This window comes from Leptonychotes weddellii, chromosome 9 (genome assembly GCF_054177405.1).
Source record: "Leptonychotes weddellii isolate Sample4059 chromosome 9, ASM5417740v2, whole genome shotgun sequence".
NCBI lineage: Eukaryota > Metazoa > Chordata > Mammalia > Carnivora > Phocidae > Leptonychotes > Leptonychotes weddellii.
Window position 1 is genome coordinate 107995707 of NC_138377.1, and position 16017 is coordinate 108011723.

Sequence of the window (16017 nt, forward strand, 5' to 3'; positions counted from 1 at the left end):
CCCAATGAATCATTTTAAAAGTTGTTGGTGGAAGCTATGCATTTATTAAAGCAAGAAATGATAGTAGATGGAGAAGAAGTGTTGTAGTGGAGGTGGAGGGAAGCCGGTGGATTCACCATGTATCTCAAGGTAGAACCCACTGGAGTTGCAGATGAATTATATATATGGTGTAAGGGGAGGAAGGAATCAAGGATAATTCCAAGTGTTTTACTTGAGCAATCAGGTGACTCGTGGTGTCCATCAACACCACGTTGATGGATGATGGATAGCTGGGAATGGATGCGGATTTGGGAGTAAAATCAATTATCTATTAGCATATTAAGTTTGAGATGCTGTGAGACATCTGAAGGAAATGACAAATAGGCAGTTGAATAAACCAGGACTTGGATCAAGAAAGAGAACCTTACCAGCTCCCCAGAAATTTTCTTGTTCACCCTTTAGTAACTACCCTCCTCTGAATTTGCTACATTGTGGATTAGTTCTGCTAGTTTTTCTGTGGATTTTTTAGAATTTTCTGCATGTAAACTCATGTCATCTGTGAGCACAGTCAGTTTAGATGTCTTTCCAGTCTAGATGTCTTTAATTTGTTGTTGTGCTTCTTCTGGGCTAGCGCCTTCCGGGCATTGCTGATTACAAGGGGCAAGAGCAGGACTTCCTTGCTTTGTTCTTGATCTTAGGTGCAAAGAATTCAGCTTTTCTCATTAAGCATGATGTTAGCTGCCAGCTTTTCAAAGATGCCTTTTATTAGATGGAGGACGTACCCTTGTATCTTAGATTGCTGGGAATTTTTACCATGAAGGGATGCTGGATTTTTTCAAATGCTTTCCTTGCATTTTCTGTATCTTCTGAGATTATTATATTGTTTGTCGTTTATTCTGTTATATGCTGTATTACATTTATTCATTTTTAGATGTTAAGTCAACTTTGAATTGTTGGGATAAAGCCAAATTGGTCATGCCATATAAATGTTTGTATGTCACTGAATTTGGCTTATTCATACTTTGCTAAGGATGTTTTATGACTTTTTTTCATGAAAGATATTGGTCTGTAGTTTCTTTTCTTGGGATGTCTACATCTGGCTTTGATGTCAGAGTAATATTGACTTCAGAGAGTGAATTGAGAAGCGGTCCCTCTTCCTGGACTTTATTAAAGTGTTTGTGAAGGATTGACATTATTTTTCTTTTAAATACTTGATAGAGTGCACTAGTGAAGCTGTTTTGGATTGGGATTAACTTTGTGGGGAGATTTTTTATGACTAATTCAGTTTCTTTGCTTTTTATTGGTCTATTCATGTTTTCTGTTTTCTTTTTGTATAATCATTGGTAATTTGTGTATATCTAAAATTTCTCCATTACATGTGAGCTTTCTAAATTTTTTTGTGTGAAGTTGTTCATAGTATTCCCATATAATATTTTTGATATCTGTGGATTTGGTACTAGTAGCCTCTCCTTCTTTCATGATTTTGGTAATTTGTGGCTTCTCTTTTGAATTCTTGGTCAGCATGGCTAATGGCTTGTCAGTTTTGTTAATATTCTCAAAGAAACAATTTTTTATTTTTTTATTTTGTTTTTCTGTTTTCTATTTCATTGCTTTGTATTCTTATCATCATTATGTCATTTGTTCTCCTTGTTTTGTGTTTAGTTGGCTCTTCTTTTTAGTTTTTTAAGGTGGAAGCCTAGTTTTTGTTAGTTTGATACTTCTCTGTTACAGGCTTTTAAATTTTTTAATCCTGTTTCCAAACTTAGCCTTTTGTACAATCGGCTTATGTTTGTATATAGTTAGGAGTTTAGCACACATATAGATTCATCTCCACTGCCACAAGGGGTATGCAGAACAGTTTGATCTCTCCACAAAACTCCCTCAAGCTGACCCTTTGCAGTCAACCCTCTCTTGTGCCTAACCCCTGAAAACCACTTGTCCGTTCTCTGTCCCTAAGTTTTTCTTTTTCCAGAATGTCATATATTTGAAATTATACAGTCTGTCAGCTGGCTTCTTTCACTCAGCATGGCACAATTGAGATTGATTCGTGTTATGTGAATCAATAGTCCATTCCTTTTTTTTTAATTATGTTAATCAACATACATTACATCATTAGTTTTTGATGTAGTGTTCCATGATTCATTGTTTGCGTATAACACCCAGTGCTCCATGCAGAACGTGCCCTCTTTAATACCCATCACCAGGCTAACCCATCCCCCCAACCCCCTCCCCTCTAGAACCCTCAGTTTGTTTCTCAGGGTCCATAGTCTCTCATGGTTCGTCTCCCCCTCCGATTCCCCCCCTTCATTTCTCCCTTCCTGCTATGTTCTTCTTCTTCTTTTTTTTTTTTTTTTTTTTACATATAATGTATTATTTGTTTCAGAGGTACAGGTCTGTGATTCAACAGTCTTACACAATTCACAGCGCTCACCATAGCACATACCCTCCCCAATGTCTATCACCCAGCCACCCCATCCCTCCCACCCCCCACCACTCCAGCAACCCTCAGTTTGTTTCCTGAGATTAAGAATTCCTTATATCAGTGAGGTCATATGATACATGTTTTTCTCTGATTGACTTATTTCGCTCAGCATTCCTTTTTTAAAAAATTTATTTTAGAGAGAATGAGAGTGGGATAGTGGAGGAGAATCTCAAGCAGAGTCGCCACTGATTGTAGAGTCCAAAGCAGGGCTCGATCTCACAACCCCAAGATTGTGAGCCTAAATCAAGTCAGACACTTAACTGACTGAGCCACCCAGGTGCCCCAGTAGTTCATTCCTTTTTATTGCTGAATAGTGTACCATTGTACAGGGGTACCATGATTTGTTTATTCATTCACCCTTTGAAGGATATTTAGGAGGTTTCCACTTTTAGCTGTCACAGGTAAATGGCTGTAAACATTCCTGTACAGGGTTTGGGGGGAACTATGTTTCCTTCTGTCTCAAATAAATTCCCAGGAGTGGGATCACTGGGTGACGTGTAGTGTATGTTTAATTTTATAAGAAACTGCTGCACTATATTAAAGTGGTGTTTGCCTCATATATTTTGAAGCTCTGTTTTTGGTGCCTGCACATTTGGGATTGTTATGTCTTCTTGGTAAATTGAATTTTCTTTTTTTTTTTTAAATTGATTTTCTATCATTACATAACATGTCTTTTAATCACTGTTAATTCCCCTTGCTTTGAAGTCAATTGTATCTGGGATGTTAATAAATCTGATTTTAGTATAACCAGCTTTCTCTCAGTTAATATTTTCATAGTATATTTTTGTCATCATTTACTTTTGACCTACCTGTCATTATTTTTCAAGTTACACGGAGAGAGCAAGTCATTGGATCTTTTTAAAAAAAAATCCATTCCAGTAACCCATGTCTTTTAATTGGAGTTATTTCAACCATTTGCATTTAATGTAATTATTGATATGTTTGAATTTAGGTTGACAATTTTATTATTTGGTTTCTTTTTGTTCTCTCCTTTTGTCCCTCTGTTTCTCTTTTCCTGTCTTTTGGTGAAATACTTGAATATTTTTTAGTATTTTAGTATATTTTTTTCAAGTTCTGGTACTTCCCATTTTAATTTATGTTTTATTCGATCTCTTTGTATAATTTTTATTTCTCTAGAACTTACATTATTCATACTTACCTTTCAAATTCTGTATAGAATTAATATTTTACCACTTTATGTGGAATGTAGAAACTTACAACCATATAGATCCTCAACTTCCCCACCTTTATTTGTAGGTGTCTTATTTTTACATCTATATCCACTAAAAACCCCATCAGGCAGTGCTATCACTTTTGCTGTTAATCATTATAGATATGTTCTAGAAATGACGAAGAACAATCTACCCAGATATTTGTCATTTCCATTGCTTCTCTGTTTTGAAGTTTTAAGGTTCCCTTTCATGTCATTACTTCCTGTCTGAGGAACTGCCTTCGGCATTTCTTTTAGAGCTGTTCTAGTGACTAATTCCCTTAATTTTCCTTCATCTTAGAGTATCTGCATTTCATCTTCATTCTTGAAGGTTATTTATGCCGCATGTAGAATTCTGGGTTAACAGTTCTTTCCTTGTATCCTTTAAAAATGTTGTGCCTCTGAGATGTCTGATGAGAAATCTGTAGTCATTCAAATCATTGTTCTCTTCATAAATGCAGTGATTTTCCCTGGCTGCTTTCAAGATTTTTACCTTGTTTTTGGTTTTCAGCTGTTTGATTATAATGTGCCTGGGATTGAATTTCTTTGATTTCATTTTGTTTGGAATTCCTTGAGTTTCTGGAACCCGTAAGTTTGTTTTACACTAAATTTGGAAAGATGTCAGTCATTACTTCTTCAAATATTTTTTTCTGCACCAGGCTCTCTTCTCTTGGAACTCTGATAACACAAATGATCAATACCACCCCCCCGACAGGTGCCTGAATCTCTTGATTTTCTTTCAGTATTTTTCTCTGTTCAAACTAGACAATTTCTATAAATCTCTCTCAAAAGCCAATGAATCTTTCTTTTGTCACCTCCATTCTGCTGTTGGGCCCATCTGATCAATATTTTTGTTTAAGTTATTATATTTTTCATTTCTGAAATTTCCATCTGATTCTTCTTTGTATATTTTACTTCTTTGCTGAGACTTTCCATGTCTTTATTTGTCCTCACTTCTAGGATCATGGTTTAACTAGCTGCATCTGTTTGGTAATTCTGGATTTTTTGTCATTTTAGGGTTGACATATTTTGATTGTCTTTCTCTTGCAAGTTGAGATTTTCCTAGTTGTTCATATACCAAGTAATTTGGATTACATGCTGGTAATCCATTAGCTTCTCATTAGTTTTTGATATAGTGTTCCATGATTCATTGTTTGCGTATAACACCCAGTGCTCCATGCAATACGTGCCCTCCTTAATACCCATCACCGGGTTAACCCATCCCTCCACCCCTCTCCCTTCTAAAACCCTCAGTTTGTTTCTTGGAATCCAGTCTCTCATGGTTTGTCTCCGCCTCCTATTCCCCCCCCCTTCATTTTTCGCTTCCTTCTCCTAATGTTCTCCATGCTATTCCTTATGTTCCACAAATAAGTGAAACCATATGATAATTGGCTTTCTCTGCTTGACTTATTTCACTTAGCATAATCTCCTCCAGTCCCATCCATGTTGATGCAAAAGTTGGGTATTCATCCTTTCTGATGGCTGATCAATATTCCATTGTATAAATGGACTACGTCTTCTTTATCCATTCATCTGTTGAAGGGCATCTCAGTTCTTTCCACAGTTTGGCTATTGTGGACATTGATGCTATGAACATTGGGGTGCATTTGGCCCTTCTTTTCACTACATCTGTGGGTCTTGTTTAATTCTAAGGTGAATGTCAATTTTTTGTTTGTTTGTTTTAGCAGGCAATCAACCCAGTTTAAGTTCATGCTTCAAGTTCTGGCACTTCTTCATTGGAATGTGGTTCTAATGTCAAGTCTGTTTTCAGAAACTTTACAATGCTATTTGGATCTTTCCAGCATATGCACCACTCAGTGCTAAGTGTGGGACATAGATGGAGGTTATCAAAGTCTTTGCTGTTCTATTATCAAAGTCTTTGCTGTTCTGATCAGGGTTATCCATGCACGCACAGCTTGGAGGTGAGCCAGAAGGTCATATATCATTTATGGGGCCACTTTCTTGAACTCTTCCTCTTTACAATTTTCCTGACATTTTCTGACTCTCTTGGCTTCTTGCAAGGTCCTCTGATTGGAAAACCAGGGCTTTAGTATGTCTTCACTGTTTTACGCTTCCCATGACTTCACCTGTGTCAGAGGTCAAGTAGTGGAAGGTCAGAGAGAAAAAAAGAAACCTGATTATTGGCTCCAGACCCTTGTGAGCTCAGCTCCTGTGGGCAGACGGAAGGTTCCCCTCCTTGAGGGTTTGAGGTACATGCCCGGAAGCCACTACCATGGCCACTATACCACGACCAGCTGCTGCCAAATTAGACCTCTCCATTGGGTTGTTACAGCTACTTTCTCAAAAACTATTTTTGTTGAGATATAATTCATATATCATAAGATTCACCCATTTAAAATATACAGTTCATTTGTTTTTAGTTTATTCACAGATTTGTGCAACCATCAATACAGCTTAATTTTAGAACATTTTATCACCCCCAAAAGAAATCCCATACCTATTAGCAAAAACTCCCCAGTCGCCCCCTCAGTTCTAGACAACCATTAATCTATTTTCTGTTTTTATAAATTTACCTATTCTAGACATTTCATGCAAATGGAATCATATAATGCATAGTATCTTTTGTGACTCGCTTATTTCACTTAGAATAATATATTCAGGGTCCATTCATGTTGTAGCAGGTATCAACACTTCATTCCTTGCTATTGCAAATAATATTCCACTGTATGGATACCACATACTTATCTATTAATCAGTTGATGAACATTTGGATGTTTCTACTTTTTGGCTATAGTGAATAATACTGCTATGAAAATTCATATACAAGTATGTTTTCATTTTTCTTGGGTATATAACTTGCTGGTTCATTTGACAACTCTACCTTCAACCTTTTGAGAAACTGCTATTTTCCAAAGTGGCTGTATCATGTTACATTCTCACCAGCAGTATGTGAGGGTTCCAATTTCTCTGCGTCCTTGTCAACACTTGTTATCATGTCTTTTTGGTTATAGATATCCTAGTAAGTGTGAAGTGTTATTGGGGTTCTGTTTTGCATTTCTCGAATGACTAATGACATTGAACATCTTTTCATGTGATTATTGACCATGTGTATACATTTTTGGGGGAAGTGACTGTTCAAATCTTTTGCTATATTTTTATTGGCTATTTGTCTTTTTATAACTGAGTTGCAAGGGTGTTTATATATTCCAGTATAAGTCTCTTATCAGATACATGATTTGCAAATATCTTCCATTTGCAAAAATTCTTCCATTCTGTGGGGTTGTCTTTTCATGTTCTTTATGGTGTCCTTTGAACCAAAAACATTTTTTTATTTTGAAGAAATCCAATTTATTTTTAATTTGTTGCTTGTAATTTTGATGTTGTACCTAAAAACCACTGCCTAACCCAAGATCACAAATATTTACTCCTGTATTTACTTCAAGGAGTTTTATAGTATTAGGTCTTACTTTTAGGAGATCTGTGATACATTTTGAGTTAATTTCTGTGTATGGTGTGAGATAAGCCTCCAACTGTATTCTTTTGAATGTTGATATCCAGTTAACCAAGCATCATTTGTTGAAAAGACTTTTCCCCCTCACAGAATTGTCTTAACATCCTTTTCAAAAAGTAGTTGACCATAAATGTAAGGTTTTATGCAAATACCACACTGTCTTGATTATTTTAGATTTGTAGTAAATCTTGAAATCAGGAAATGTGAATTCTCTCTTTTTGAAGATTGTTTTGGTTATTCTTGGTTCCTTGAATTTCCAAATTAACCTTAGGATCAGCTTATCATTTTCTGCAAAAAGCCAGCTGGGATTTTGGTGGGGGATTGCACTGAATCTGGTCATCAAATTGAGAACTACTGTCATCTTAATGATAGTAACAATGTTCTGATCCATGAACATGGATGTCTCTGAAGAGCATCCCTGGGATCTAGAAGGTCATGGATTGATAACTTCAGTGCGTTCAAGCACATACCTGAAAATCTAAAATTCTATTCCCAGTGCAAATGTATTTACAAAATGAAGGGTAAAGAATTGAGCATTTGGTGACAGAGTACAGATAAATCTTCAAAGACTGTTGCCACAAAGAGAAGAGGAAAAGAAGAGGGAGCTGGAGGAAGATATTAAGTCTGTCTTCAGGATGAGAAATTTGAAAGCATAATCAAATCATCCACTCATGATGCAGTGGAAATGGGATATTTGGAGGATTTCATCCCTTAGTAATCTTTAGGAGGTGAAGAGGGTAGCATACAGAGGGAGGTACTAATGTAAGAGGAAAGTGAAGGATGATGGTACAGAAGCTGAGGAATTGATGATGGAAAGATCAAAAGGTTCTCCACAAACCATTACATAGATTAGGTGGCAGAGTCACCAGATGAGCCTGAAAGGAGAGAGGTTTTTGAAGATTTGAGAGGAATGGACAACTATGAAATCGACATCTTGGAGAGTGGGAAAGTGAAATTTCTGAGGAAATATAACAGTTTGGAAGTTTTGAGTGCTTATCTGAGGTATATGGTATAAATTTGAAGAGTCTAGTCATCAGCATTAAGATTTTTTCCCAGCAATGTTTAGATGCTTTAGTAAAGTGCAGAATAAGTGGAGTGAGGTGAAGGAGAGGATGTGCCAGGCATTAATCTTATATGAAAAATCATGGCCTATATGTTAAACCGTAGTCTGTTAGACTAGGCAATTAGAAAAGCAAGAAGGAGGGTAAAGTATGAAAAGTGACACATTCAGCAAAATGGACGTCCTGAGAAGTGGCAGACACAGGGGCACACATGGCCATTGGATACCTTGCAGAAATTAGTAATTCTCTTTGGTATAGTTGCCAACCTACTAAATAAGTGGTACTTAATCCTGGCTGCACATCATAATCTCCTGGGGAACTTTTAAAAAATGTATCAGTGGGTTCCAACCCAATTGATTCAGAATCTCTGAGCATCAGTGTCTTCTAAAGGGCACAGATGATTTGAATATGCACACAGAACTCATCAGCATTACAAGAGAGTCTATAGTGCTGGGTGACCCTGGGGCAGAGCTACTAGACTGCACAGACCCTAAAGGCACCTCATTCATATAGACCATAATGACAGTGACCCTATTTGGAAGGTTGTAGCAGTTGAGAGCTTTCTAAGATTGAAGGCCCATTCATTTGAGGAGTAATAGACGCATTAGAGAATTGGGAATTTAAAATATCTAGAACAGTGATTCTCGACCCTGGGGGAGGGGCAGCTTTTAAAGAAATCTCAATGCCAAGACAACATCCCAAACTAATTACATCAAAATCACTGGGGATGAAGCCCAGGCTAAATCAGAACCTCTAAGATCTCCTCCACATCATTCCATTATTCATCCAGAAGCCTTGTGGGAAGGGCTTTGCCATTTTTTTCCATATAGGGAACACTGAACAGGGTACAGGTTTGGGAAGGGATTTGATTATTTCTGTCAGGGTCATGCCAAAATTGAGATAGCTATGCTTCATCCAGGTGGAGACATTGAAGAGGCAGTTAGTGCCAGGTCTGGAGCTCAGAGGGAAAGCTTGAGCTGAATCAAGAAAACTCCCCAACTCTGGGTGAATTGTTGATTGGTGTATATTTTTAGAGCATTTTAGTTGTGTGATGTTCCAGTGAAATCCCTAGTCCTTATAAATAACTACATGTCTGCACTCTGCTTTGAGCAGCATTCGCATACCATAGAGGGGAACACGGTTCTGGTGCAGATGCAAGAGGCTTATAAAATACAGTCATAAGAGAGAATGTGAAGGAGGGATGGGTTCTGTAGAGTTTGTCTGGTTGTACATACAATTCACAGAGCTGGAGGCCCAGATTGGTAAAGAACCCAAGTCCTGTGGAAGTCAGTGAAGCATTAGGCCATCCGAATCTCCTGACCTGCATAGCAGCTTCATCCCTGGCCATGTGTTCAGAAGGAGATGATAGCGTACTTGGGCAGGAAAGGAGCTGTTATTTCCTGGGGTTTTTTGTGGGATTTTCTTTTTTGTTTTGTACGACCAACATCATGGTATTTTTCTTTACCCAAATTATACTCTGCCATTCCCACATTTCTAGATAGATTGAAAAGGAAGTTGCTATCTTGAAGTAGTTTTTTGAACTTCACAGCATGACCTTTTAGGACCTCAATCCATTTTGATAATTTGCCAACATTAAATTATACAAAACCTGCCTTTTTGGATTCGTATAAAGTAAAAATCAAAGACATTAATTTTTGTGGATTCCATTAAAATACTTCAAACCACTTGGTAGTGTGTATGTTTGCAGTTGCTTCCAGTTGGAATCTGGCCGTTGCTTTGGGGTCAGGCACAATGCTTGCCCTGTCTGTCCTAAGGATCATCAGTGGGTCAGCAGTATTTGTGGGAGCTGATTTACATTCTCACATTTATTTCAGAGGATATGTCTTTGTTTTGTGAAGGCTCAGAGCATTCGACAGAATTAGTTTAAAGATCTTCCTCATTAAATTCTAATTTATCATGTGGATAATATTTTGCCCAGATTACAGTGATCTGTAAGTACATTTAGAAACTGAATTGACATTTTATAGTACTTCAGGTTTATGCCTTGGGGCAGAGACTGTCTTTTCAGGGGCAGGAATATGGTAGAATTCCAAGGAAAATGTTCAACAGGCCAGTAATGTCCTGGAGGCGTGTTCCCCAAACTCCTTCTTACATTGTTGGTTAGTCTGTCTCATGTTTGTGTGTATCCCTAGGGTTCTTTGAAATAACATTGCATGTGTTCCCTGGACCATCGTGTTCCATGGGCAGCAGGGGCAGCCAGCGGTACTAGAAGTGATGCAGTAAGGTCTAGCCTCTAGCACATCCTTCCTCTGTGCCAAGCACCCTTGACATGTTCACATATGTTGTCTTATTTCATCTCTTTGGTAACCCTGTAAAGAAGGTGACATTCCTATCCTCCATTTGCAGAAGTAGGAGTTAAGTGACTTGCCCAGGCTTTGGCATGGAAGAATTATAACCCTGGCCACATTTGCTCCAAAGGCCCAGAGATTCAGCACCTGGGACAGTGCCTGGAGATGGGACATCAAGGAGCTTTGCTTCTGCCCTAGGCAGGAGCAGGAGATGGGCTACAGGAGTGAATATAATACTGCAGTGAAGTTAGGTTCATATGGACAGGCATGGAGGGTAAAGAACTTTCATGCAATATGTGCCCCTGCCTTCTGTCTCTGCTCAGTCTCCCCCCTGTTCCGGCATTACAGTTGCTCCTTGAGGGAACCTGGAAAAGTCTGCTTTGAGGACAAGAACGGTCTCCTACCATCATTTCTATAACATAGAACAATAGCAACGGCTTCCATATAGCCAGCACATTGTCTGAAATACTTTCTTGTGCATACCCTTCTTAGAAGCAAGAGGGGTGCTGGACAATAGTTAGGCCTGCAGTACCTGCCTTGTAGAGCCAGAGGTTTTGTCAAAATCTCAAATGTTGGGAAACTTTAACCAATCTCATTGAATTCATTTATCTTGCATAATCACAGGTTATTCTAGAACTCTGGCTGGTTCAGGATTAATAAAAATGGAGTATGCGGGGCGCCTGGGTGGCTCAGTCGTTAAGCGTCTGCCTTCGGCTCAGGTCATGGTTCCAGGGTCCTGGGATCGAGCCCCACATCGGGCTTTCTGCTCCACAGGAGGCCTGCTTCTCCCTCTCCCACTCCCCCTGCTTGTGTTCCCTCTCTTGCTGTGTCTCTCTCTGTCAAATAAATAAATAAAAATTAAAAAAAAAATGGAGTATGCATGTGTGTTGGGCTTAGTGGGGTCTGATGCATTTGTGTCCTCAGAAAGGACTGAGTGGAGGACATGAGAGAGCAGCCTGCTTCTGTTGCTCTGACCTGCAACAACTTTGGTAGATGGAGAACTGAGGCCCATGGGTTGTCCTGTGAACAAGGACAGTGGCCTTTGGTATCAGCACTGATTTGACAGCTTTCTTTGAGATCCCAGTGGCAAGACTTTTTTTAGGCATTTCCGGGGCCCCAAAAGGCATCTGAGAAGCAGAAAGGGGGCTTATTTAAGGCATTGATTATCCTCACAGCTTTGTTTGCACTGGAACTTTATGCTCCCCATTTAGCAGGTAAAGAGGGAGATAAACTAATGATGGAAAGTGACAATAAAAAATAAAACTATAAAAGAGGAAAAAGGTAAACTGTCAAAGAGTTTTCCTGTGTTTAAAAAAAAAAAAAAAAGCCACAGAGCACCATGAGGCCCTTGGTCAGGGGTTTGCTGGTTGGAAGCAGGCACCCTCAGGCCCTCTTCTGCGCACAAACACAGCTAGCTTCCTGGGCAGGGAAAGAAGTCAAGAGAAGGGGAAGCAGCAGGGTTTGCTCATCTCCAGCACAGTCCCCACTGGGGATGAGACCTGGAGTCCTCTGCTTTGCCCTCCTGCTGTATGACCTGACTCTACAGATGGTGCATGTCACCATGACCCCTTTGATTGGGCAGCGGATCCTCATGCACAGCAGATAGCAGACAATGCCAGCCACGTTGCACCCCCAGCCCCCTTGCTCCCTGGCTGCCAGACTGTTACTGATTGACCCTGGGACACACCTCAGTCCACACTGGCCAGAAAACAAGCCAACAGGTGAGACTGGGAAGCATTTCAGTTAAAACATCATTCTTACTTGAAGATTTATTGATGGTCAAGACTAGTGCTGTTGTTTAAAGACTCCAAATTTTAGGTTTTCCTTTCAATGATGCCTCAATCTGATACTAATTGACAGGAAAGGCCCATGGAAGTTTTTGCCCTGTAGCATTCTTGCTCATTTTCATATAGAACAAGAAGCCTTCCTATATTTGCTGATGCTTCTGGAACCACATACTACTGGCTCTTCCTCCCTCCCCCATCCTATGCCCCTTGTCCTTTCCTCTGGCCATCTTCCCTTACTCTCCTTTCTCTCTTCCTGCCACCTCCTTTCATCTCCCAACCCACTCCTCCTTAAACAGATTTCTCTTACACCTACATATCTTCTTGTGTGCCAGCCAGGTATCCCTCCTGTGAGACTAGTAAGGAAATCAGCCAGTTGTTGCGGGACTCCCGCCTTCATACCCTTACCCCAGCACTTCTCAAAGTGTGGTTGGCGGACACTTGGGTTCCCCGAGAAGCTTACAGGGGATCCACAAGGTCAAAATTATTTTTATAATAATATTAACATGTTATTTGCCTTTTTCACTGTGTTGACATTTGCACGGACTATACAAAAAACAGTGGTGATAAAACTGCTAGAAACAACACAAATCATACCAGCAGCATCAAAATATACCAGTAGTTATTGTATTTTTTATCATTTTGCATAAAAATAAATGCTAATTTCCTTTAGAAATGTCCCTGATGGAACAGTACAAATTATTAATTTTATTAAGCATAAATCCTTAAATACAAACTTTTTAAAATTTAAATTCAAGTTAGTTAACATATAGTGTAGTATTGGTTTCAGGAGTAGAATTTAGTGACTCATCACTTACGTACAACACCCAATGCTCATCACAAATGTCCTCCTTAATATCATCACCCATCTAGCCCATCCCCCCACCCACCTCCCCTCCAGCAACCCTCAGTTTGTTCTCTGTCATTAACAGTCTCTGGTGGCACCTGGGTGGCTCAGTCATTACGTGTCTGCCTTTTTCTTAAAAAAAAAAAAAGTCTCTGATGGTTTGCCTTCCTCTCTGTTTTATCTTATTTTTTCTTGCCTTCCCCTACATTCATCTATTTTGTTTCTTAAATACAAATCATTTTAATATTCTGAGTACTTCTGCTGCATATGATGGTGGTCTCTTTTTTTTTAAGATTTTATTTATTTATTTGACAGAGAGACACAGGAGAGAGCGAACACAAGCAGGGGGAGTGGGAGAGGGAGAAGCAAGCTCCCCGCTGAGCAGGGAGCCCAATGTGGGGCTGGATCCCTGGACCCTGGGATCACAACCTGAGCCAAAGGCAGCCGCTTAATGACTGAGCCACCCAGGCATCCCTGATGGTGGTCTTGAGACAAAGGACAAATGCAGTTGTTTTGAGTTGTAAGTTGGGTTATATAGCCACTGTTTCCATGGAGCAGAATTTTTACTTGAAAGAATGACTGATGATCTATATTTACTTAAACTTTGTTATTTAACAGATATTTTCTCAAAAATGATGAAGTGAAACTGCCACTTAAAGGAAAACAATTAATAGTATTTGTTATCAGTGATAAAATTGAGCTTCAAAGTAAATGTTAGAATTTTTGAAAATGTGACCCAATTTTCTCCATGTACTTCAACCAAAACAACAGAATGAATACAGCAGCAGATATATATATACATATATATATGTGTGTGTGTATGTGTGTGTGTGTATATATATATATGTAACTATCCATCTATCAAAAAAATAAGAGTTTATATTGATACTTTCAACTCCAGCCTGCATTATGGGTTCCATATTTGTAACTCCTTTTACCAGTAGTGAGACACCTTGCTTTCAATACCCTTAATACATTTACTCATTTGCTCAATCTAAAGTATACAGAAAGTGTTATCAGAATTGTTATTAAGTACCAAAGGAAAAGAATAAACCAGCTATATAGTTTGGTATTTGTGTGGGAGTATTTTTGAGTTAAATTTACATTAGTAAAATGTACATTTTAATTTCATAATTCAAAAAATCTGACAAATATATATGCCCATGTAAATGAAACATCTATCAAGATACAGAAATTTTCTGGGTGCCTGGGTGGCTCAGTCGTTAAGCATCTGCCTTCAGCTCAGGTCATGATCCCAGGGTCCTGGGATAGAGCCCCACATCAGGCTCCCTGCTCGGCGGGAAGCCTGCTTCTCCCTCTCCCACTCCCCCGATTGTGTTCCTGCTCTCGCTCTCTTGCTCTCTCTGTCAAATAAATAAATAAAATCTTAAAAAAAAAGATACAGAAATTTTCTATCACCCCAGAAAGTTTCATTGTGCTCTGCCCCAGTCAATACCCCCAAAGGCAATAATTTTTCTAAAATTTTTTTAGTATAGATTCATTTTGCCAAATCTAAAATTTCTTGTGAAAGGAACTATACACTTTGATTTCTCTTATTTCCAGCTTCTGTGAAATTCATCCATGTGGCTTCATGTATCTGTAGTTCATTCCTTTTTATTGTTGAGTAGTAAGTATTCCATTGTAAAAATATACCAAAAATCAGTTACCTGTTCTCTTGTTGATCAACGTTGGACATGTTGTTTTCAGCTTTGAGATATTGTGAATAACATTGCTTTGATCATTCTTATACAAGTCTTTGTGTAGACACATGTTTTCGTTTTTCTTGGATAAATACCTAGGAGTGGAGTTGCTGGATCATAGGGTTGGTGTATGCTGAGTTTTATAGAAAACTACCATATATTTTACCAAATTAATTGCATTATTTTTGTGCTACCTCTAGCATTATAAGAAAGTTCTGGATGTTCCACATCCTTGCCAACATTTGATGTTTTCACATTTTTAAATTTTAGCCATTCTAGTGGGTATCAAGTGATAACTATTTGTGGTTTAAATTTTTATTTTCCTGATAATTAAGTATATTGAGCACTTATTGGCCATTTCTAGATCTTCCTTTGAAGTTCCAAAAGATTGGAATCTTTTGCCCTTAAAAAAAAAATTGGGTTGTTAAGAGGTGAAGGGGAGTGGGAGGTATAGGCTTCTGGTTATGGAATTAATAAGTCAAGAGGATGAAAAGTACAGCATAGGGAATATAGTCAATGGTATTGAAGTAGCATTATGTGGTTACACAAGGTTAGCTACATTTGTGGTGGGCATAGCATAACAAACGTAGAATTGTCAAATCACTGAGTTGACACCTGAAATAATGTAACCTTGCTTGTCAACTATACTTTAATTGAAAAAAAAAAAAGGAAAATTGAAAAGTCACACAAACCAAGACATTTTATTTTTTTAATAAAAATACGCTTTTTTTCCAAAAGGTCCCACTGTCTATTTTTTTTTAGTATTCCCATCAATGTACCTGAGAGATTAACTCTTTCAGAAAAGAAGGTGATAAAATACAGCCTTTGTAACTCCACCCTCCACTGCACACTGCCATGTCCTTCGTAGGTGATCAGAAAGGCTTATTGGATTCACTTGAATTGGCAGGACAGTTGAAGAAAAATGGGTTTGTTGAACTCTACATCTGAAAGTAATGATGTACTATATGTTGGCTAATTGAATTTAAAGAAAAAGAATGGATTGTTTGTCCTTTCATTATTATTATTGTTTCTAAAAGATTATGTAAATAAGTCATTTGTCAGGTATATGTCTTATGAGTATTTTTCCTAGTTATGATTTGTCTATTTTCTAAATAGTGCTTTTTGATGAGTTGAAGTTTTTGAATTTTGATAAAGTCTAGCATACTGACTTTT